The sequence below is a fragment of the Xenopus laevis genome, chromosome 6S (genome assembly GCF_017654675.1).
Source record: "Xenopus laevis strain J_2021 chromosome 6S, Xenopus_laevis_v10.1, whole genome shotgun sequence".
Classification (NCBI taxonomy): Eukaryota; Metazoa; Chordata; class Amphibia; order Anura; family Pipidae; genus Xenopus; species Xenopus laevis.
In genome coordinates, this window is record NC_054382.1 from 131,747,384 (window position 1) to 131,771,463 (window position 24,080).

The 24,080-nt window shown below is 40.4% G+C and overlaps 1 protein-coding gene across 1 annotated transcript in view; it reads right to left on the reverse strand.

Moving 5' to 3' along the window:
* The window catches only part of fam135b.S (family with sequence similarity 135 member B S homeolog), a 73,384-nt gene extending 58,490 nt beyond the window's left edge, over window positions 1–14,894 (reverse strand). The window contains exon 1 of the mRNA XM_041568031.1: window positions 14,300–14,894. The gene's annotated coding sequence lies outside the window, so the exon portion shown is untranslated. The remainder of the gene's footprint in view (window positions 1–14,299) is intronic.
* Between the last annotated feature and the right edge of the window lie 9,186 nt (window positions 14,895–24,080).

Sequence of the window (24,080 nt, forward strand, 5' to 3'; positions counted from 1 at the left end):
AAATAGGGGCTTCATTTCCTTTCTTTGTCTTCCGGATTGCTGATTTACAACATTTATTACAGTGTTTATTTTCATTAAATGCAGCTTCTGTCCCAACATATTTGTAGTTTTTAAATAACTCTTCTTTCCTATTAACTTCTTTACTTCTGTATTAAGCCACACAGGATGATTCTTAGAGCTTCTACATTTACTCCTTAAGGGAATAAAAACAGTAATGATTTAATACCATTTTAAAGGACAACCATTTCTGTTCTGTGTTTTTAGCTGAAAACCTAATGCCCCAATCAATGCTCTGTAGGGCAGCCCTCAAGGCACTAAAATTAGCTTTTCCAAAATTCATGTTTTCTGTTGCCCCAGTATATATTTGTTTTTTGCACCAGACATTAAATGATATAACATTATGGTCACTATTACCCAGGGGTTCAATGACTTGCACATTTGCTATAAGTTCTGGGTCATTTGAGATCACTAGATCCAGAATAACATTTTTTCTGGTTGGCTCTTCAACCACCTGTGCCATAAAATTGTCATGTAACAGTTTATAAAATTGTTCCTATGAACTGATCTGGCAGTACTGTTGCTCCAGTCAATATCTGGGTAATTAAAATCCCCCATTATCATTACTTTACCCAAACTAGCAGCCTTTTCTATTTGCATCAGGAACTTTGCCTCCCCTTCGTCACTTACATTAGGGGGTCTATAGCGACGCCTACAATTAATTTGCTGGACTCTTTGCAATTGGTGAAGAACTCCACCCATATGACTTCTGCCCCCTCATTTTCTAACATAACCTCCTCCTTTATATGAGCTTTTAAATCCTGCCTAACATACAGACATACCCCTCCTCCTTTTCTATTGCTTCTGTCCCTCCGAAACAAAGTATAGCCACTGATATTTACTGCCCAGTCATGTGACTCATTCAGCCATGTTTCAGCCACACCAATCACATCATATTTTCACTCCTAGATTCAGGTCCATTAGGTCCTGCATCCATTCTATTGCCTTAGTGCATTATGTAATAATAAGGGGCACATTTACTATGCTCGAGTGAAGGATTCGAATGAAAAATACTTAGAATTTCAAAGTATTTTTTTGGGTCGAAGTTGAAGTACTGTCTCTTTAAAAAATACTAAGACTACATACTTCGGTAGTTTAAACTACCCAGGTTCAATGTTAGCCTATGGGGACCTTCCCCAGCACTTTTCTTTTTTTTTGGTCGAATAAAAATCGTTCGATTAAAATCCTACAAATAGTTTGATTCGAAGGCTTTTTATCCGATCGATCAATTGAAGTATTTGCGCAAAAATCCTTCGAATTCTATATTCGAATTCGAAGGATTTTACTTTGAGGGTCGAATTTGAGGGTTTATTAACCCTCGAAATTTGACCCTTGATAAATCGGCCCCTTGAACTTCTGCTCATCCGAGGCTGGAACCAGGAACAGGAACCCTATTTGCTGTGTTTAAAGGGATACTGTCATGGGAGAACAATGCTTTTTGAAAACGCATGAGTTAATAGCGCTGCTCCAGCAGAATTTTGCACTGAAATCCATTTCTCAAAAGAGCAAACAGATTTTTTTATATTTAGTTTTGAAATCTGACACGGGGCTACACATATTGTCAGTTTCCCAGGTGCCCCCAGTCATGTGACTTGTGCTCTGATAAACTTCAGTCACTCTTTACTGCTGCACTGCAAGTTGGAGTGATATCACCCTCCTCCCTTCCCCCAGAATAATGGAAAGGTAACAAGATAACAGCTCTCTGGTAGATATAAGAACAGCACTCAATAGTAAGAATCCATGTCCCACTGCGACTCCTTCAGTTACATTGAGTAGGAGAAACAACAGCCTGCCAGAAAGCAGTTCCGTAGTGCAGCACTGGCTCTTTCTGAAAGCACATGACCAGGCAAAATGACCTGAGATGCACCTACACACCAATATAACAACTATATAATACACTTGTTGGGTTAGGAATGAACTTTTATATTGTAGAGTGATTTAGTTACAGTGTAAACAGTGTCATTTAAAAATAAAAACTACATCATAAAAGTCATGACAGAATCCCTTTGAACAAAAATAGGTAAAAGGGTCAATGCAATAACATGTACAGGTATGGGACCTATAATCCAGAATGGTCGGGATTTGGGTTATTCCAGATAATTTATCTTTCCATAATTTGGATCTTCATTAGTGATGGGCGAATTTGCGCGAAATGGCGACCGTTTTTTCGGAAATTTTTTTTTGACGCCGGCGAATTTTATCCGCGAATTTTAGCGGGCGTTTCGCGAATTTATTCGCCTGCCGCGAATTCGCGCCTGGCGAATAAATTCGCCCATCACTAATCTTCATACCTGAAGTCTACTAGAAAATCATTTATACATTAATTAAACCAAATAGACTGGTTTTGATTCCAATAAAGATAAATTATATCTTAGTTGGAATCAAGTACAGGCTACTGTTTTATTATTACACAGAAAAGGGAAATCATTTTCTAAAATTAGGATTATTTGGATAAAATGGAGTCTATGGGAGACGGCCATCCCGTAATTTGGAGCTTTCTGGATAACGGATCACAGAACTGTACATAGCTTGCTTTAGGTCGTAGCAATCACTAACCAATCACATTTTTGTAGTGTAGTGAATGCTACTGCCTGATTGGATGCTATAACTTCTATACCTGCAGACAACATTGCACTATATACGACATGACCCTAAATGTCTCCAACTCTGCCCTACTGTTTCACCTCAGGGTTCCTATATCTGGTGGTCAGTTCTGGACCTCAAACGACAGGGGCTCATTATGACATCACACACAATCTTAACCAGGGATTCGAGATGGGGCCACATTGAGCAACCAAAATAAAAGGAATATAATGGTAGGCAAAATAGCCCATTCCAGAATATTATGCTAAACATCTTACAATGAGATTTTCTTTCCATCTAATTATGGCAGCGTTTAGCAGGGACACCAACATATGAAATCTGGCCATGGAGTTTAAGTGGGAACAAGTTTAATTCACACGTAGAGAATATTCAGGCACCTACATCAGAAGCCGCGCAATTAATTAGCAGTTACAGACAAAGAGTGAAATCTGACAGCTTTTTCCTTTTATTGCTCTGGCAACAAGATTGCACATATCAGTTAATAGGAAAAAGGCAACAGATATACAGAAAGTGCTGTGAAAAACACACATTCAGCAAAGGTTAACTCCAACAAGCCCTTGTGCCGAAAATACGAATATAACAGAAAGAAACATAGAATGTTAATGCTAGCTGTTGTGTTTGGGTTTCTCCTTCCCTTGATAAGTCCCATCCTCCCAGAATCTAGCACATTGCCCTCGTAGGCTGATCAACATGGAGACGACAACCACAGTGTGGCCTTATGTTCCCTGTCTGAAAATGGCCTTGGAACACCAGTTCTTCTCATGTAAAGAAACAACATAAATCTTGGCTCAAGGACTAGAGCGGATCCTTGGTGGTGGGTATTTACTTTTAGCCTGTGTTTGCTTGAGAAAAAGAATACTGTCACAATCGGCACCCTAAATTCAGGGTTCCCTGGTCTCAGCTCTTGCTTCTGCCTTTAACAGCCGCCTTTCACTTCGGGAGGAGCCCTCAGGTAATTGGATGCCGCCAGGTCTTAATAAGAGAGGAGCCAAGCAAAGGTTCTAAACGAGCAAAGGGGCACGGTCATTAACAAGGTGTTGGACGGAAGGCACAGTTCAAGGAAAAGACAAAGCATAATCAGACAGGCAGTGGTCGGTACAGGCGGAATTCTAGCAAGGTCAATCAGGCCGGCGTCAGTACAAGCGGAGTTCAAAAGAGTAGTCAGGCAGGCAAGGGTCAAACACCAGGAGAGATCAGAATTGTCAGACATGCTTTGGTCAGAGGAGTTCAGAATGGTCAGGCAGGCAAGGGTCAGGATTACTGAGGTACAGGATAGTCATACAGGCAGGCAGGATCAAAAACCGGAATCAAACAGATAATAAGCACACCCAGATACTAACACAAGTTAGACCTTACAATGGGCAATTGGTTTGAATGAAAGGCCCCTATAAATACCTTTAAATCTCACGCCATTGCACAATGACGTCATGAAGCTGGCGGAGTTGCGCACGTAAAACCCGGAAGTTCGCTCTGTGCGCGCCCTAAGCCAGTGCAGTACGATCGGCCGAACTGGAAGCACCACGTGGCGGGTGTCCCCGCCGGCCCACTAGATCACCAGGATGAGCACCCTTTACAAATACACAATGATAGCAGTATGTCCTGTAAGAACTTATGGCTGAGGGATGAGTTGAAGCGGACTGGCTGAGACCACTGAGCTCTAGGAAAAGGCATAAGACCTGAGACATCACCAATCACCACTGCCCTGCTGATACCTTTGCTTTCTACTATGGCAGGCACCCATATTAGACCTTCCAAAGGAGAGTAATGAAAGATTGTCTTAAATGAGTTATTCAACTTTAAATTAACTTTTAGTATGGTGATTTTCTGAGACAATTTGCAATTCGTTTTCATTTTTTTTTATATTTGTGGGGAGCTTTTTTGGGGCTTTTTAGCTTTTTATTCAGTAGCTCTCCAGTTTGGGTAAAAATTCCCCTAGCAGCCATGCACAGATTAAGAGACTGGAATATGAATAGGAGAGGGTCTGAATATAAAGGTGAGTACTAAAAAGTAGCAACACCAATATATGGTTGAAGCCTTACAGAGCCTTTGTTTTAAAATGGGTGTAGTGACCCCCATTTTAAAGGTGGAAAGAGTCAGAATAAGGCAAATAATTACCATGAAACAAAAATAAAAGCCAATTGAAAAGTTGTTTTGAATTAGCCATTCTATAACATACTAAACGTTAACTTAAAGGTGAACCACCACTTTAATAGTTTGTTATTTAAGGCCAAATAAAATGGTCTTCCTTTGAAATTTTAAGGACAAAAAAACTATGAGGAAAAAAGCTACCCCTTCTGTTTTAGAAGAATAAGAGCTCACCTCAGTAGACTATAGATATATTGACTTTACTCAACTTTGCCCAGAGAACATTGTACCTTGTTGCTTCGGGAGATGGAAAGTCCTAACAACAAGAACAGTAGAAGTGTGAACTAATCACCTTCAACACCTTAATATGGAGTTACTGATCAGTAGGTGACTTATTTCTCCCCCACCAAGATTTCATCTGAACAGTTAAGTGCATTGCTTGGTGGCACTGATCTCCATGTCTGGATGTTGGACTAGTGGCTTCCCTGTTGTCATGATGGCTTCTCATTAAAATGATGATGTCTCCCATTGTAATCACTGGAGCCTCTGAGCATTCCAGGGGTCATAAAAATCCTTTGGAGGGTCACATCTGGCCATTGGGCCTCCAGTTGGAATAGTTCTGGTCTAGAACATTCAATAACATCGCATTAAAAAGTATTACAAACTATTACACGCTTTCCAGAACAGACGTCATGAGTCAATCAGACTTGGAACAAATGTAGCCCCACCCATGACATCATGAGAACATGACACCTGAACCTCTAAATTCGGTAGAAATTGACAAAACACCATTAAAGTTTCTACATTAAAAAAAATGTCAAATTCTAATAGAAGGGATAATAATGTGATGACAGGATCCCATTAAACAGTTAATTGCAGTGAAGAGACAATTATTCTTCCAACTATAATTACCTTTAACTCATGTTTTTCATTAAATTAGCGAAAATAAATTTGTCTCTCAGAGCAGAGGACGGGAGCCAGGGATATTTATCATTCTGGGCATGGTGCCCAAACACCAGAGAAAGGCTACACCTAATTCTCTTTAAGAAATATATATATATGTCTGTGTGTGTGTGAGTATATATGTGCATACCATTGTTAATATATAGAATATACAGTAAAATACATGCACTGTACCTGCCAAGAGATCTTGATATATTTGACAATGGTGGTAAATTGTATTGAGTTAACAGGGATGGACTGGACTGGTGGGACACTGGAAAAAAACCTGATGGGCCTCACCAACCACAAACACTGTGTGGGCCAGTGACCTTTACCTGGCCACTGGCCTGATTGTGACCAAAACATGCTAAAAATAAGGTTGGGGGCATAGTGGGTTTTGACTTTGGCAGGACAGAGGGTTGCACCTGGGTCGGGAGACCAGGGGCAGTGGGGGTTACAGCAGGAGCTGGGATGTGTGCGGGCCCAAGAGGCTGCAGTCCCAGATTCCCAGTCTGAGGCTGGTTGTAAAAATTATTGAAAACACAATTTTTGGCTGAGAATTAGTTATTTTAACTACACATGGGCCTCCATGATGGTATTTTAATATATAGGTACTGGTAGGTTTCATGCAAAGCATGACAGGGTAAGTACCTAAAGACACTTGAACAGTTTTAAAACCAGACAGGCCAAATGCTGAAATAAATCCATGATTTGGTATATCCATAGGTACAACCAGGTGTCATGGACACTACTAAGTGGATCTCTGTCTTGCAACCAGATACTGACTTTCCAAAAACTACCAAGTAAATGCTCCATGCTGATCAGTTTTTAATACATATTATCACTAGACCTGTAGTAGACATTGGATTTTTTATTATGCTACCCCTAAATCCGCCCAACGCCCCAATCACATGTTCATTTTACAGACAGGACAATCCTAGAACCATTAAAAGACGTAAAGGGGTGCTACACTGTATTCTAAAATCACCCTAAGTGGGATGTATCCAATGCCACTTGGGTTTCCAATTGGATATCCAATAATAGTTCTGCCTTGACAGAGGGATTTATATACTGCAGTTCCCTTTCAGGTCCACCAAGCTTCTAATGACTGGCTGCCCATAAGATAGGGATTGGCTGGCATTCCATAATTTAAAGCGCTAAGTGTCACTGGCTGTTGAAATGAGGACTGGCTAGGGTCAGACTGGCCTGGCAGGAGACCGGATAAAGTCCTGGTAGACCACGCCGAACAGCCGTCTTCCAATCGCTGTTGTTGGTGTGAGAGTGGGTGGGTGGCAGTGGCCCCAAAGGGGTATTGGGGGCCCCTGGCATAGGAGCCTCAGTGGGCCTTGCTCACCCCAGTCTGACCCTGGGACTGGCCATTGGCTAGGTGTTGTTAATAAGGTTTTAAGGGGAAATTTTGATTAAAGCAGTAAAATGTAATTTGTAAATATAATGTATCTTCTACTTTTGAATAAATTTGATATTTAGATAATGTACTACAAGTAAAGAAGATATATTTCATTATCTATTATAAAAAACAAATTGATTTGGGGTCAATGTGTATGTTTGTGCTCCTGGGAAGGTTTCTCTTCAATAATATTAATCAGAAAATATAATTTTGCAAATGTACCATTTTATTGGAGGTTTTTTCTTATGACATTCCTTGACTTCTGCCCGGTGCTACTCTGGTGCTCCGATAAATTGCCAGGGATCAAGAAGACTATGCGGCAATTACACAGATTACCGAGAGCATAAATAATACATGGCCAAATGGGATTTAGATTCCAAAACACATTCTCGCTAATATTAACCCAATTCTCTGCTCCTGTGTAAATGGTGTAAAATGCAAAAGCTAATTGTTATTTTAGTCACTGACGAAAGTCTTTTGCAAGGATAGAGTTCTATGAGGAACATTAATATGGAATTATTTTGTATTCTGATTTTATAATATCTCAGTTAATGGGAAGTATTCTTGGAAAAGAACTAGTTAATATGCTTATGATTAAGGGCGGAAGAGCCCGAAATGCGTCAGGTTTTTGATCCTCTTGACCCAAAATACATCAATTTGTGTTTAAAAGTTTTACCATTAAAGACTATAGGGCATGTTTACTAAAATTGGAGATAAATATCTGGAGAGATTTCTGGAGATGTTGCCCATGGCAATCAATCAGCAATCAGATTTAAACAGCCACCTATAACTTAGAAAACAAAAGCCAAGATCTGATTGGTTGCTATGGGAAACACCTCCAGAAATCTCTCCAGATATTTATCTCCATTGTTAGTAAACATGCCCCCAAGATTATATTTTACTTTATTTGGAGTATGTGCTGCTGTCCAAACTTTGAGGAGACCTAGTTAATATTTGACAAAGTCAATATAAAAGTGTTAAACATCAAGAAAATGGTTATTTGCTATGCTGCAGGACCACTCTACCTTAGAAGGAAATGAAAGTCAGCATAAGCTGTGGTATTCGCTCTTCATTTTAACACAATGGTTTGAAGTTGATGCGCCTATAGATGTAGCTTTGTTATGACTCCCCAAGATTCATGTCACATGTGGAACAACATGGCATGATGCAGGAGCCATTTAAATATCAAAAGCCAGAACAATTTAGGTCCAAAATGATCTAGCCATGCCATGTTGCCCCCATCCACACCGCTTGATGATGATCATTGTGGGTAAATTAAAAAAAAGTATGGTCCATTAAGTTTTCTAGAGCCAAATGTTTAAGTGAATCTCCATCTGTAGTTTAGAATCATGTAGCATTTGATGGCCCAGGAAGCTTTTTTTATTCAAATTTTGATCTTAAAAAACATATCTACAGACTACAAAGTACTCTGGGGAATACGGAGTACTATGGGGTCTGTACTGTATGTATGTGATATGAGATGATGTGATTCCTCCTATGATGTCAATGTTCACTGCACGAATTTCAACTCATTACCCAACGTAAGGTCAATTTTCAATAGTTCCTGGGTGCGATTTCTAAGTGTTCTGATCTGTTCCTGACCCTGCCTGACCCTGACCTTGTCTAGTCCACTGCCTGTTTTGTAAGTGTTCTGATCTGTTCCTGACCCTGCCTGTCCCTGACCTTGTCTAGTCCACTGCCTGTTCTGAACTTAGCCCGTGTACACTTGGATCCTGCTTTGTACTTCAATATTGGTGTGTTTGACTCGGCCTGTGACCTCGACTACTCTCTCGTCTCTTGAATCTGTACTGCTTCTCCTAATTAGTGTCGACCCAACCTGTCCCTTGACCACGCTCCATGGACTCTATTTGAGTACTACGTTCGGTTCCCTTGCCTGCCCAGAACTCTCTCCCTGGTTTTCTCATGTTAAGACTTGGTGGCACCCAAGTAGCAGAGGGCTCCTCCGAAGTGAAAGATGGTTGTTATAGGTGGAAGAGTGAGCCACGACCAGGAACTTGATGCTAGTTCTGGATTTGGACTCCGTTCTTAACAAAAACTTTGAAAGATAAAACCCTTATAAAAAATGTTGAGTTACAGGTTATTTTTGATGTTTTGATTTCTTGCCTTTAGTTCTGAGGGCTTATCCTGTTTTGATTTCATTTTTAACTGTTGTATATGTTTCCCATTATTATTCTTGGTTTGATTTATGTCTAAGCATGCTATTCTGCCTATAACAGTCACCCTTAGACTTGGGCCTGGCCCTCAGCTTCTCAGGTGCTACCACCTGAACTCATAAAGCACTGCATATCTTGACAGCGCTATATAAATAAATGATGATGATGATGATAACTCAGGGTAAAAGTCAGTAAGGAAACAACAAAGTAGAGTCCAGAAAAAAACAACACAAGAACAGGAAACAGACAAAGATCAAAACCAGGAGATCAATACTGGGGACTGGAATGAACAGGACAAGGAATCAGGAATCTAAAATACTAGTCACAATGTGGCACACAGTTCAAACAATTTTAATGTATAATGGGAAGTAAATAAACTCAGAGCCAGGGATTATATAGAGAAGTTGATGGGAAACTCAGATTCAGCTAGCTATGACAACTAGCTAAAAACTCAAGGATAATCAGAAGAAAACATTGGATCAGGAACCTGGCTGTCTCCTCATATAGAGCAGAGATATTGCAAACTGTGCAATAAACTTCAGGTCTGGTTCCAATCCAGGCAATATATAACACCTGAGCAATGTGAACAACAAGTGAGCAGGTACAAACCACAGAGCAGTGGGAAATTTCTTGTCCTTTAAGATCCAACAGTGACAACAAAGACCCCCTATCCTTAAATAACACTACTGAAAGCTTTATGTTGCTTTCTCTCACCTGTATTGCACTTACTGTATAAAAATGTGTAACATTGATAAAAGCTGGACTTGATAACAGCAGGTCTCACATCTTTCTTTTTGTATCATGACCATGCAGACATCAACGTGCAGAGCTGAGGATTTCTGACTTGTTGGGATCAGCATGGCCTACTTACATTGCAGTTTAGGGATTAGGGAGCTAAGCGATTTAAAGGGGTTTAGTATAATGAGGTATCTGTTACCCAGAATTCATCTGGTCTGTAGTTTTACAGATATAGGGTCTTTCTGTGGAGCACCCTGCCTTCTGATTCTTTTGTCATCAAATTTGCTACCATCAAGAAAAATGGACTGTTGTAATTACACAGAAAATACAAATCGGTCAAAAATTAAGAATTATTTGAAGACGATGAATTGCCTTAATTTAAAGATTAATAGATAACAGATTCCCGATTAATATGCTTAATATGCCATATATAATGCCTGGATCTATATCTATAGAGTCAGGCAATACCTATATTAGTATTATTATTATTATTATTATTGTTATTATTAAATATCAGAAGTTTCAGGATGTAAGCTCTATAATGAAATAAAAACGAATTTTATTGCATGCTAGTTACCCCACATGGCAACAGCATGTCGCCCTACGCATTTCGACCTATAGAGGTCTTCATCAGGGGCACAAAAAATCATGCATGATTTTCTGGAAACTACAGATGGGTAGTGTCCTGGAGGTTTAACACCTCGCTTATGTTTACTTTTGTCAGTTTTTGATTTTCTATTGGGGAGTGTGCGCCTTCTACCTCTGATGTTCTGTTTCAGGATGTAAGACTGTCCATCCCAAATTAATCCATCACTGAGTGAGCAGACAATATGTACCTGTCCATGTGTGCTCATGGAAATCTGTCCATCACTGGGAGAGCAGACAAAATGTACCTGTCTGTGTGCTCATAGTAACCTGTCCATCACTGGGAGAGCAGACAATATGTACCTGTCCATGTGTGCTCATGGAAAACTGCCCATCACTGGCTGAGCAGATCATATGTACCTGTCAATGTGTGCTCATGGAAAACTGTCCATTACTGGGTGAGGAAACAATATGTACATGTCCATTTGTGCTCATGGAAACCTGTCCATCACTGGTTGAACAGACAATATGTACCTGTCCATGTGTGTTCATGGAAAACTGTCCATCACTGGGTGCGCAGATCATATGTATTTGTCCATGTGTGCTCTTGGAAACCTGGCTATCACTAAGTGAGCAGAAGCAATAGAGATGTCCAATCAACTTCTGAAAACTTGGTCACACTATGACATCAACAATAGAAACTGTGACATTTATCTTATGAGCACCACAGGCTAAGACCTAGGTGAAGCAAATGTGAACATTTCTGACCCTTCTTTGCTAACTAGATTGTATATATTTTTAATGGGATGCACACTGTGCTCACTATTGATCTTAGATCATAAATAAATTGTTCTCACCACTGGAGGGTCAAATAAACCACTGTTTATTCTGATTTTGTAGACTTTTCTTCTGTAGAACTTCTAATCTTAGCCATTGAGCAATAATCTTGTGAGGAGCAGAAGATTAAGTTATATGGTAATACAGAATACGGAATCACATCTACAAGTGTAGAACTGTCCATACAGTGTCCATGTTGCCACCAAAAGAAAACTCAAGAAATCCCACCAACTAAAAATCTTGATATTTGGGTAGTTTATTTGCTTTTGAATTCTTTTAGTACTTTATCCATCTAGAGAATTAAAAGGCTGGGGTGACCTTCTTGTTTATACCACTGTCCCCCATCTCTAATAACTCAAGTTTCCCCAACACCTGATAATCTTCCAATATATACAAATGATATATGACACAATGTAAAAATGGTTGGATATCTTCAGCTGGTATTGGGCTTTATACCTTAACTCTGCCAGTTATTGAAGAACTGGGGTTTTGACATGCCTTTTTCTAAATATTCCATATTTTCCCTACTGCAAAGCGCCCTATTTAACCTCATCCATATTTCATGGATACTCCTTAAGCACACGGGAACATTTGACTCCCTTTTTGTAATATCAGGTCTTCCAGCAACACAATTTGGTTTTTCCAACACCATCACCGGCACTATTACCTCAATAAAGCAACATCATCTAAACCAGTGATCCCCAACATGTTGCTCACCAACCCTTTGGATGTTGCCCCCAGTGGCCTTTAAAACAGGGATTCTTTTGAATTTCTTTTGGTTGCATGAAACCAGATGTACTGCCAAACAGAGCCTCCATTAGTCCAGTCCTCTTAGGGGCTACAAATAGCCAATCACAACACTTATTTGTTCCCCTAGGAATTATTTCATACTTGTGTTGCTCTCCAATTCTTCTTACACTGGGGATCCCTGATCTAAACCATCACCAGGAACAAATGTAGTTGTAGACCTACAAAGCAAAAGGCCTAATAAGAGCTTGAGGTGCTAATTATCCAATCAGCCTCACAGTGTGAGAAAATGTTTGATTGATACAAATGCAGCCACCCAACTGGATGGATTGACCTTCAACTCTGCCTAAAAATATTCCAACAATGTATAAGCAAATGGCCAACTTTAATTTCCAGGACTTAAAGCTGTAAGTGATAAGGATATTAAAAGTCACTGAGGGGTTCTGTGACCATATAAAGGCACAAGGCTACAGGCTGTGTTATACAGGGAACTCTGAGTATCACTCATGTATTATAAGGGATAATGTACCCCCTACTGTAAATGATAAGGATATTAGAAGTCACTGAGGGGTTGTTCTGTGACCATATAAAGGCACAAGGCTGCAGGCTGAGTTATACAGGGAACTCTGAGTATCACTCATGTATTATAAGGGATAATGTACCCCCTACTGTAAATGATAAGGATATTAGAAGTCACTGAGGGGTTGTTCTGTGACCATATAAAGGCACAAGGCTAAAGGCTGAGTTATATAGGGAACTCAGTAAATGAGAAGGATATTAGAAGGGGTACAGTATCCCTTATAATGCACGAGTGATAATACATGAGTGATAATGTACCCCCTACTGTAAATGACAAGGATATAAGAAGTCACTTAGGAGTTCTGTGACCATACAGAAGCATACAGTCAGTGAAATCCAAAGTGATTGCTATACATTATTATTGCTATGGTTAAATAAGTCATGTATGCAACGTTTTTTTTTTTTCAAATGGGATAGGCAAATTAAAATGAGTTGCAGAGATATAAAATAAAATACGGCAAAAGTAGAAAAAAATGTATATTTCTATATGGTTTGAGGAGAAGAAGGTCATTCAGTGTTAACAATCCATTTTCAAAATAAAAAAACTGTGTTATGGCGTTGATGGGCAGGAGCAGAGCCTCTCGAATGGAATCAGAAATATCTATATTAAGGGATAGTAATATCTTTCAGGATGTGACCTTATTCACTGGCTGCTTTCACACGTAAATCAATTACTTTACAATAATGCCATTGGCTGTTACTGCAGGGACTGGAATACCAAATGCCACACTTTTGCCTAAATACATTGAATATTTTCCTTTTCTATGCATACATGTTTTTTTTTTTATTTAATATTCTAATATTACTAGAATCCAATCCAAAAAAAATGTGCTGGGAATACAATGGTTTCCAGGAACAGACTGTATATCCAGAGCTACTAGATACGGCACCATCCGTAACTCCTGTTGTAAACAAGCAGGCAGCATGCGGAGAAGAACACATTTGGCAGTGGGTTTTAACCCTTTATCTGCCCCATGAAACAAGAACAAGAAAAAAAAATATCTGTAAAAGTTGACACCATTGTAGCGTCAGTCAATTGAAAAAAAAGCAGCAGCTGATACCATTGTAGCGTCTATCGTCTATTATATTTTTATAAATCTGCCATCCAAAATGCTTGGGACCTGGAGTTCTCCTTATAAAGGGCCATTTCTGTTTATGTTATGGCTACTGAAACCACGCTCGTGTATAGACGTGAAAACAAGCTCGGTACCTACGTGCTGTATAATGGATGCTCAGGGGATGACTTGCCCTTGGTACAGACATGCTGTGCTTTCTTGCACAGGGACATGAAGCAGATGAAAGGTTATAGGATGTAAGTAAATCATCAAGACAGTGGGGGGGTTGTTTAGAATAGTTCTGAGCCAACTCTTTTGGGGGGGGGCGCAGGAGGGAAATTACAAAGACTAATAGGGGGTTTCAATTTCCCCAAAGAATACCAACTGCCATATGATTAGAATCATATAGAGAAAGCAGCATGTGTTTGCCCAACACACACAAAAAAAAACAATCATCCTTCTCTTCTATTCAATTATTTAATTCCTACCTGAATTTCAGTGCTGCAGTGACCCTCCCTGGCTCTTCTAGGCTTCCCCAGTACTCCAGGGCTGGATGTCAGGAGCAGGATTTAATTTACAGAACGACCTTCCCAGGGGTAGTTAACGTAGAGCCGTACAGAATGCAGAGCAGGACAGTGTTACACGGCTATAGACAGTGCTGGGCTTGTCACTCTGCTGCTGCTGCTGCTGCTTCAGGGGATACGGATGAAGATGAGACTGCCTCCTCTGTTGCCATGGTTATTGAACCCCGAGCTCAGTGCAACAGCTGCTTCATAGCGCTGCCAGTGCTAAATATTGCCCCTTGTTTCTTCATAGATCTCTCCTGCAGTCGGGAGACAGAGGCCACACTGCCAGCGCCTTGTACGGAATCTTTTATTTCTCCGGCAGCCGGTCGGCTTAGTCATTCAGGGTTGTGTTTGCCTTTCCTTCCATCTAATTTAATGAAAGGTACTGACGTCACTCCGAGTGGCAGTGGAACAACATGTTGTGGGTTTATGTAGCAGAGCAGAATGAATCCGTGAGCCGGGACCAAAGTCAATTTTGCAAAATGGTCTGTACGATACAGAGAAATATATCCAACACTGAGTGGGAGCTGTCCTATTGTTCCCCTGCAGTATGAGGGTATAGCTTATTGTGTGCCCAGAACATTCCTTCTCTGTATATTTGTATTTATACATATGGGAGGAGGAGGTGCCATATTGATTCCCTTAAACAGTACAGTATGAGTGTATAGCTTATTGTGTGCCCAGAACATTCCTTCTCTGTATATTTGTATTTATACATATGGGAGGAGGAGGTGCCATATTGATTCCCTTAGACAGTACAGCATGAGGGTATAGCTTATTGTGTGCCCAGAACATTCCTTCTCTGTATATTTGTATTTATACATATGGGAGGAGGAGGTGCCATATTGATTCCCTTAGACAGTACAGTATGAGGGTATAGCTTATTGTGTGCCCAGAACATTCCTTCTCTGTATATTTGTATTTATACATATCGGAGGAGGAAGGTACCATATTGATTCCCTTAGACAGTACAGTATGAGGGTATAGCTTATTGTGTGCCCAGAACATTCCTTCTCTGTATATTTGTATTTATACATATGGGAGGAGGTGCCATATTGATTCCCTTAGACAGTACAGTAGGAGGGTATAACTTATTGTGTGCCCAGAACATTCCTTCTCTGTATATTTGTATTTATACATATGGGAGGAGGAGGTCCCATATTGATTCCCTTAGACAGTACAGTATGAGGGTATAACTTATTGTGTGCCCAGAACATTCCTTCTCTGTATATTTGTATTTATACATATGGGAGGAGGTGCCATATTGATTCCCTTAGACAGTACAGTATGAGGGTATAGCGTATTGTGTGCCCAGAACATTCCTTCTCTGTATATTTGTATTTATACATATGGGAGGAGGAAGGTGCCATATTGATTCCCTTACACAGTACAGTATGAGGGTATAGCTTATTGTGTGCCCAGAACATTCCTTCTCTGTATATTTATATTTATACATATGGGAAGAGGAGGTTCCATATTGATTCCCTTAGACAGTACAGTATGAGGGTATAGCTTATTGTGTGCCCAGAACATTCCTTCTCTGTATATTTGTATTTATACATATCGGAGGAGGAAGGTGCCATATTGATTCCCTTAGACAGTACAGTATGAGGGTATAGCTTATTGTGTGCCCAGAACATTCCTTCTCTGTATATTTGTATTTATACATATGGAAGGAGGTGCCATATTGATTCCCTTAGACAGTACAGTATGAGGGTATAACTTATTGTGTGCCCAGAACATTCCTTCTCTGTATATTTGTATTTACACATATGGGAGGAGGAGGTGCCATATTGATTCCCTTAGACAGTACAGTATGATGGTATAGCTTATTGTGTGCCCAGAACATTCCTTCTCTGTATATTTGTATTTATACATATGGGAGGAGGAAGGTGCCATATTGATTCCCTTAGACAGTACAGTATGAGGGTATAGCTTATTGTGTGCCCAGAACATTCCTTCTCTGTTTATTTGTATTTATACATATGGGAGGAGGTGCCATATTGATTCCCTTAGACAGTACAGTATGAGGGTATAACTTATTGTGTGCCCAGAACATTCCTTCTCTGTATATTTGTATTTATACATATGGGAGGAGAAGGTCCCATATTGATTCCCTTAGACAGTACAGTATGAGGGTATAGTTTATTGTGTGCCCAGAACATTCCTTCTCTGTATATTTGTATTTATACATATGGGAGGAGGTGCCATATTGATTCCCTTAGACAGTACAGTATGAGGGTATAGCTTATTGTGTGCCCAGAACATTCCTTCTCTGTATATTTGTATTTATACATATGGGAGGAGGAGGTGCCATATTGATTCCCTTAGACAGTACTGTATGAGGGTATAGCTTATTGTGAGCCCAGAACATTCCTTCACTGTATATTATTATTAACATGTATTTATATAGCGCCAACATATTGCGTAGGACTGTAAAGTAAATGTGATTATACAACTACATCACATGAATTACATACATAGAATATATGGAGTAACAAACATCACAATCAATACAGGTACAAAAAGGTGAGGAAGGCCCTATGCATAGGCATATAGTCCAAAGGGAAGGGAGTAATACACAAGGTGTGGGAGTGGGCAAGATCGAATTAAGTGGGTGAGAAATGTGGTACTGTATGTGGTGTTGCGTTTGGTAGTTAAGCAGAGTGAGGGGAGGCTTCTCCAAAGAAGTGCGTTTTCAGAGATTTCTTGAAAGCAGAAAGGTTGGGAGAAAGTCGGACAGACCGTGGGAGAGAGTTCCAGAGGAGGGGTGCAGCCCTTGCAAAGTCTTGAATGTGAGCATGTGAGGAGGTAATGAGAGAAGAGTTGAGTAGCAGGTCAGTAGAGGAGCGTAGTAAGCGGTTGGGTGAGTATATAGAGATGAGTTCAGAGATGTAGGGTGGGGCAGAGTTATGAAGTGCTTTGAAAGTCAGTGTCATTAATTTGAATTTGATTCTGAAAGGTAACGGAAGCCAGTGCAGGGATTGACAGAATGGCGAGGCAGAGGAGGAGCGGTTGCTGAGGTGTATGAGCCTCGCAGCAGTGTTCATTATGGACTGGAGAGGTGACAGTCTCTGGAGGGGGAGGCCAATTAAAAGAGAGTTACAGTAGTCTAGACGCGATATGATGAGAGAGTGAATAAGAATTTTGGCAGCGTCTTGGGTGATAAATGATCGTATTTTGGATATGTTCCTTAGGTGGAAGTGACAAGATTTAGTAAGTGACTGGATATGAGGAGTGAATGACAGGGCAGAATCTAGGATAACCCCAAGGCCTGGGGAGAGGGGGTGATAGTGGAATTGTTAACTATGATGGATACTTCCGGGATGTTACTGGTGTTAGTTGGAGGAAAGAGAACCATTTCAGTTTTAGAGAGATTTAATTTAAGGTAGTGTTGCGACATCCAGGTAGAGATAGCGGACAGGCAGGAGGAGACGCGAGTTAGGAGTTCTGGGTTGAGATCAGGAGATGAGAGATAGATCTGAGTATCGTCAGCATAGAGGTGGTAGTGGAAACCATAAGAATTTATTAATTTGCCAAGGGAGGAAGTATAGAGGGAGAATAGTAATGGTCCCAGGACAGAGCTTTGAGGAACCCCAACAGAAAGAGGTAGGGGAGAAGATGATACTCCATTGTAGGAGACACTGAAGGAACGATTGGTGATGTAAGAAGAGAACCAGGACAGGGCTGGGTCACGAAGGCCAAGCGACTGGAGGGACTGGAGGAGGAGAGGGTGATCTACAGTGTCAAATGCGGCTGAGAGATCAAGCAGTATTAGTAGTGAGAAGTGATTGTTGGCTTTAGCGGTTAAAAGGTCATTAGTTAGTCGAGTCAGGGCAGTTTCCGTGGAGTGTTGTGGCTTAAAACCAGATTGTAGGGGGTCCAGCAGGTTATTGTCAGAGAGGAATGAGGTTAGTCGGTTGTAGACTAGGCGCTCAAGTAGTTTAGAGATGAAAGGTAGCAGAGAGATAGGTCGGAGGTTGTCAAGATTGGAGGGATCAAGAGAGGGTTTTTTCAGAATGGGGGTGACAAGAGCATGTTTTAGTTGAGAAGGAAACAGTCCAGTTGAGAGCGAAAGATTAAATAGGTGAGTTAAGGCTTTGATTAGACAAGGATTGGTATGGTATTGTGGAGAAGTTTTGAGGGAATTGGATCAAGCGGGCAGGTGGTAAGGTGAGAAGAGGCCAAAAGCTTTGAGACTTCCTTATCAGTGACAGGGGTGAAGGAGCACAGGAGGGACTGGGGAGTGTGGAGGGAGGGTGGTGGAAGTCTAGGGGGGTTGAGTAGTGTAATGTCACTTCTAATAGTGTCAATTTTGTTTTTGAAGTGCTCAGCAATATCTTGAGCAGAGACAGATGTGCATGGAGGGGGTGGAGAAGGGGAAAGGAGAGTGTTAAAGGTGGATATTTGTATTTATACATATTGGAGGAGGAAGGTGCCATATTGATTCCCTTAGACAGTACAGTATGAGGGTATAGCTTATTGTGTGCCCAGAACACTACTTTGTACTTATATCTATGGATGGAAGCTGCCATAGACCATATAAGGGTATAAGCTATGTGAACAGATCATCCCTTCTCTGTATATATATATTTACAAATATGAATATGTAGCTGCCATACATTAGGGTGTAGCTTAGCTTTTAGAGGAAGAAACTGTGTGCTATATAAATAAATGATGATGATGATGGTTGGACTGTGAGCTAGTGCTTAGATTTCCAGCTCTAGAGAATACACAGGATACCTACCTACCTAATTGTGATCCCTCCCTGGTGTTGGTGGGAGAGACTGCTTGGCAGGTGGTGAATGGGTCTTTATATGCCCTCCCTGCAGGGCTCAGGTGGGCCAAATGTTTGGCTGCCAAGTCATGTCTCCTCCTGGGTCCATTTTACTCACATATCCCATGTGGCTCCTGGAATCCCCAATGTTGGAGGGGAAGAAACAGTGATGTCATGGCAAAAAAAAGGGTGAAAGGAGCTGGATGTGGTCACAATACAATATGGTGGTTCAGGCAAAGTCCAAGGAACCTCAGCACACTTTTATGGTGAATCAATTTTGCATCATGGTGAATTTATCGGCACAAACAAAAAGGTAGACAAAGAAAGGCAACATTTTGGGTTGTGCTGGGCCCTTTATCAAGCCTATAATCACACACGCTGCTCTGTGTTAAATAGCATCAAGTGGAGGTACTAATTATATGTATGAAATTCTTGCCAAGTTCATCCCGAATCCCAATGGGGTCCACTGTGAATAAAACAAGTCCAATGTTCCATCCGGACTTGTGACAAAAAGGGTCAAGTGAACAAAGAGAACTGGAAAGCCGCAGAAATCTGAGATGCTGATAAATTACCTTTCTTGCAAGTTATACTTTGTACTCACTCTCTGGTCTCCCCGTGTATTGCAGAAAGAAATATCAGCTCTCAGAACATTCTGATTTCCAAAAGAAATTCATTGTTCAGTAACCTTAAGAAGAAAAAAAAAACGAGTACTTTAACTACAATGATTATAGAAAACAGAAGAGAGTAGTTTTATAAGTCTACTGGTGAATAAACATGGCTTGAGTAAAGTCTCCTAGGCCAAACTGTGCCTAACCTATGAATCCACTGTATCTCTATTTTGTCAAATCCATAATGGAGACGGACCTTAAAGTCCTTGTAGATGATAAACTTGTCTGTAGCAAGTAATGCCAGTCAGCAGCATCAAGGGCAAATAAGGTCTTGAGCTTCATTTACCAGTAGGTCCTTCCAGCTGACACGTGGGCAATCACTGATTTGAATAGATTGCGATTAGAAGAAAGGAGGTTCCATCCAAATATTGGGAAGGGGTTTGTTACAGTGAGAGCTGTGAAGATGTGGAATTGTCTCCCTGAATCAGTGGTACAGGCTGATACATTAGATAGGTACAAGGAAGGGTCGGATGCTTTATTCACCAGTAGCTCCTCCCAGCAGACAGGAGGGAGCCAATGAGATTAGAGGAGGGAAAGGGGTGTTACAGGGAGAGCTGGGAAGTGAATCAGTGGTACAGGCTGATACATTAGATAGGTACAAGGAAGGGTCGGATGCTTTATTCACCAGTAGCTCCTCCCAGCAGACAGGAGGGAGCCAATGAGATTAGAGGAGGGAAAGGGGTGTTACAGGGAGAGCTGGGAAGTGAATCAGGGGTACAGGCTGATACATTAGATAGGTATAAGAAGGGGTTGGATGGTGTTTAGCAAGTGAGGGAATACAGGGATATGGGAGATAGCTCATAGTACAAGTTGATCCAGGGACTGGTCCCATTGCCATTTTGGAGTCAGGAAGGAATTTTTCCCCCTCTGAGGCAAATTGGAGAGGCTTCAGATGGTTTTTTTGCCTTCCTCTGGATCAACTGGCAGTTAGGCAGATTTAAAAAAAAAAAAAAAAAGGTTGAACTTAATGGACATTTGTCTTTTTTCAACCTTACTTACTATCTTACTGTGTTACTATGTTACGTATCTGTTATCTACTGTGTATCCTGTGCTTGAATGGCTGCCCCCATGGCTACACAGCAGCTTGTTTATATAAACTATAGTAGTACTTATCTGTTATCTACTGTGTATCCTGTGCTTGAATGGCTGCCCCATGGCTACACAGCAGCTTGTTTATATAAACTATAGTAGTACTTATCTGTAATCTATTGTGTATCCTGTGCTTGAATGGCTGCCCCCATGGCTACACAGCAACTTGTTTATATAAACTATTGTAGAGTACCAGAAGCAAAGACACCAGTGGTACCAATGCAGCCCAACACTACATTATATTTTCATTACTTAGGACACTTTAATTGTTTGGTGTTACTGTTCCTTTAATGATGTAATTTAGTGTATAAATCACATTTATGTTATTTCTACTAAACTGCATAGCTTTGCATCAACATAGAAACCGCATTTACCATTTTAATGTCCAGTTCTCCAATGTTGTCAAATCTCTCTACAGTGGCAGCATCCTGCATGAAACTTATTGTTTTGTGCAATTTAATATCAGCAACAAAACAGTACTTACAATGTCCACCAGCAAGGACAATCCTCTGCTAACAACACTAGTCCACTTAGATGTCACATTTTACATTTCCCCCACTCTGTTCTTGCCAATATTCTTCACTGTAATAATTGACCTTTGTGTGGCACAGTATCAAATGCTTAAGCAAAGACAAAGTAGATCACATCCACTGCCATCCCAGAGTCTAGGATCCTACTCTCACCATCCAACAGAAGGCAGTTTAATTTCTCTTGCAAAATTCATGCTGGCATTAACTCCTAGTATGGTAATTATGGCAATTTACAAGTTTTTTTGTGGGAATTGAATCTTTCCTGGTACTCACCTTTAAAATGACTTTGAATGTCTAGGCACAAGTCTTTCGCTTATTTACACAGCTGCAGTGGAAATTCTCTTTGGAGTCCCCTGTGAGTCTCCCTTATACATTATGGAATTATATAGAGTCCCCTATGTCAATAGGCACAATTGGACACAATTCATCAGAACAGGACCAGGTGGGTGCATGGTACAATAAATACAAGTGGGGGGAGCATGTTTAGGTATTTAAGTATTGACTGTGTCCATTTTTCTGCAACCACAAATGAGCCCTCATATAATCACCTACAAATTAAAGCTTCAGGTGCAGTCTTTTTGGCCTGGCCTCACAAGCTAGTGTCTCTCTGTGAGTGGTCCTTTAGTAGACTTGTAAGTTCAATAAACCATGGCAACCAGTGAGATGTTTGATTCCCATTACTTTAATTACTAATATGTTGCTACTAGTTACTGAATAGGGGCCCTCAGAAATGCTTTTTATTATTAATTTGCAATCTCTATTTTTAATACAAGGAATATTTTCAGTCTTATCAGCCATATCTTGCAATGCAGGAAAACCATGGGGCAATAATTGAAAGCCAACATATTACATTTGGGAGGCATCTCTCGATCAAAGGTGCCATGTTTGTTATTTATGGACAGAGTTATGTCATAAATAATGTTCATGCAGCTTGACACTGAACTTCTCTAAACCAGTTGCCCATAGAAATTTGAAGGACATCTTTCAGATCTTGGATAGTCCATTCCTGGTTGATGAACCAACAACGATGATCTGTGAGACGTTCATGCCCCCTTTGTGCTCCAAAATTTGATCAGGGACTTAGGGCTCAATTTCATCCGATATCACAGTTGTGGTTGTGCAAATTTCCCCCACAGTGAAAATAATCCCATTCATTAAAGGTATTCTGTCATGATGTGTAATTCACTCTAATATTTAAAAATTTACTCTCAAACCAATAAATGTATATTTTTAGCTGTAATATTTGTGTGGAGGCACCATCCTGTGCTTTGTGACTGATTCTGAGCTTTGAGAAGGAGTCAGCACTTTAGGATTAAACTGCTTTGAGGAAGCTATTGTTTCTCCCCTTCTCATTATATTTTACCATGACCTAGGTACTGTAAGGTAGTGGTAGACATGAGAATTACACCCAAGCAGGAAAAATCAAACAAATCCTTCAACAGAGGTGTCAGCTAGCTGCTATCTGGTTAGCTACCCATTGTTCTGTTGACAGGCTGCTGGGGAGAAGCGAAGGGAGGCGTGATATCACTCCTTGCAGTGTAGCAGTAAAGAAGTTTATCAAAGCACAAGTCACATGACTGGGGGCACCTGGGAAACTGACAATATGTCTAGCCCCATGTCAGATTTCAAAATGAAATATAAAAAAATCTGTTTGCTCTTTTATAAAATGGATTTCAGTGCAGAATTCGGCTGGAGCAGCACTATTAACTGATGTGTTTAAAAAAAACATGTTTTCCCGCAACAGTATAACTTTATATGTACTTGCGCCAAAAGCCATCAAGCTGAAGTCATTCATTTCTTCACTGCATAGAAACGAGGGCAGCCTGCTTAGTAATCATCCTGTTATTTATGCATATCTCCCAACTGTCCCAGGACAGTCCTGATTTTGACAGCTTAACACTTGAGTCCCGGGTTTGTTACTGAACCGTCCAGACTTTCTCTTTGATCTCCTGCACTGAACAGCCAGAATAAGAAACAACGTTTCTAACTTAATTGGCTTTTGGCAGAGATCCCAGACACTTTTGTATCAATTTTAGATAAGCAAAGAAGCAATTGTAACAATTTCAGATAAGCAGGTCTCTTGGGGAAACTGTGACTTTCAGTTTAAAGGGCAATTCTCCTTCATTAGCAAAATTGTAATAACACATAAAAACCACAGAAATGTGTTCAAACGTTCATAATGTGCCAAATTTTGTAAAATAGACATGGTAATTAGTGGGTGTGGTCACATAAATGGGCGTGACCAAACATTTTTTTTTTGTCCCTCTTTCTATTTCCAAACTGTTGGGATGTATGCTTATGAGTTTTATAAGTTCAAACTATTGAACAGATTAGGAGGACCACCTAAGATGCAGGCGTAAGTTTCTCCATGTTTCTTAGCATTAGATATTAAGCCAAAAATGCCCAATACTTTACTTAACTGCCTTAATATATATATATTTTATACTGATAGATTCACTTTCTCCACAACCTTCAGTGTTGTCTTGCTTAGCTATCTCCCACGCTAACTACTTGTTGAGCAACTGTTGCTCAGTGGTGCTGCTCTTAGAATGAGTTCCAGGGAAGGAACAACCTTATTTCTCAGTCTGTAGCTGGAAATTCTAGGGAAGAGCCTCATAATTCTTTATCCTTTATTTCTG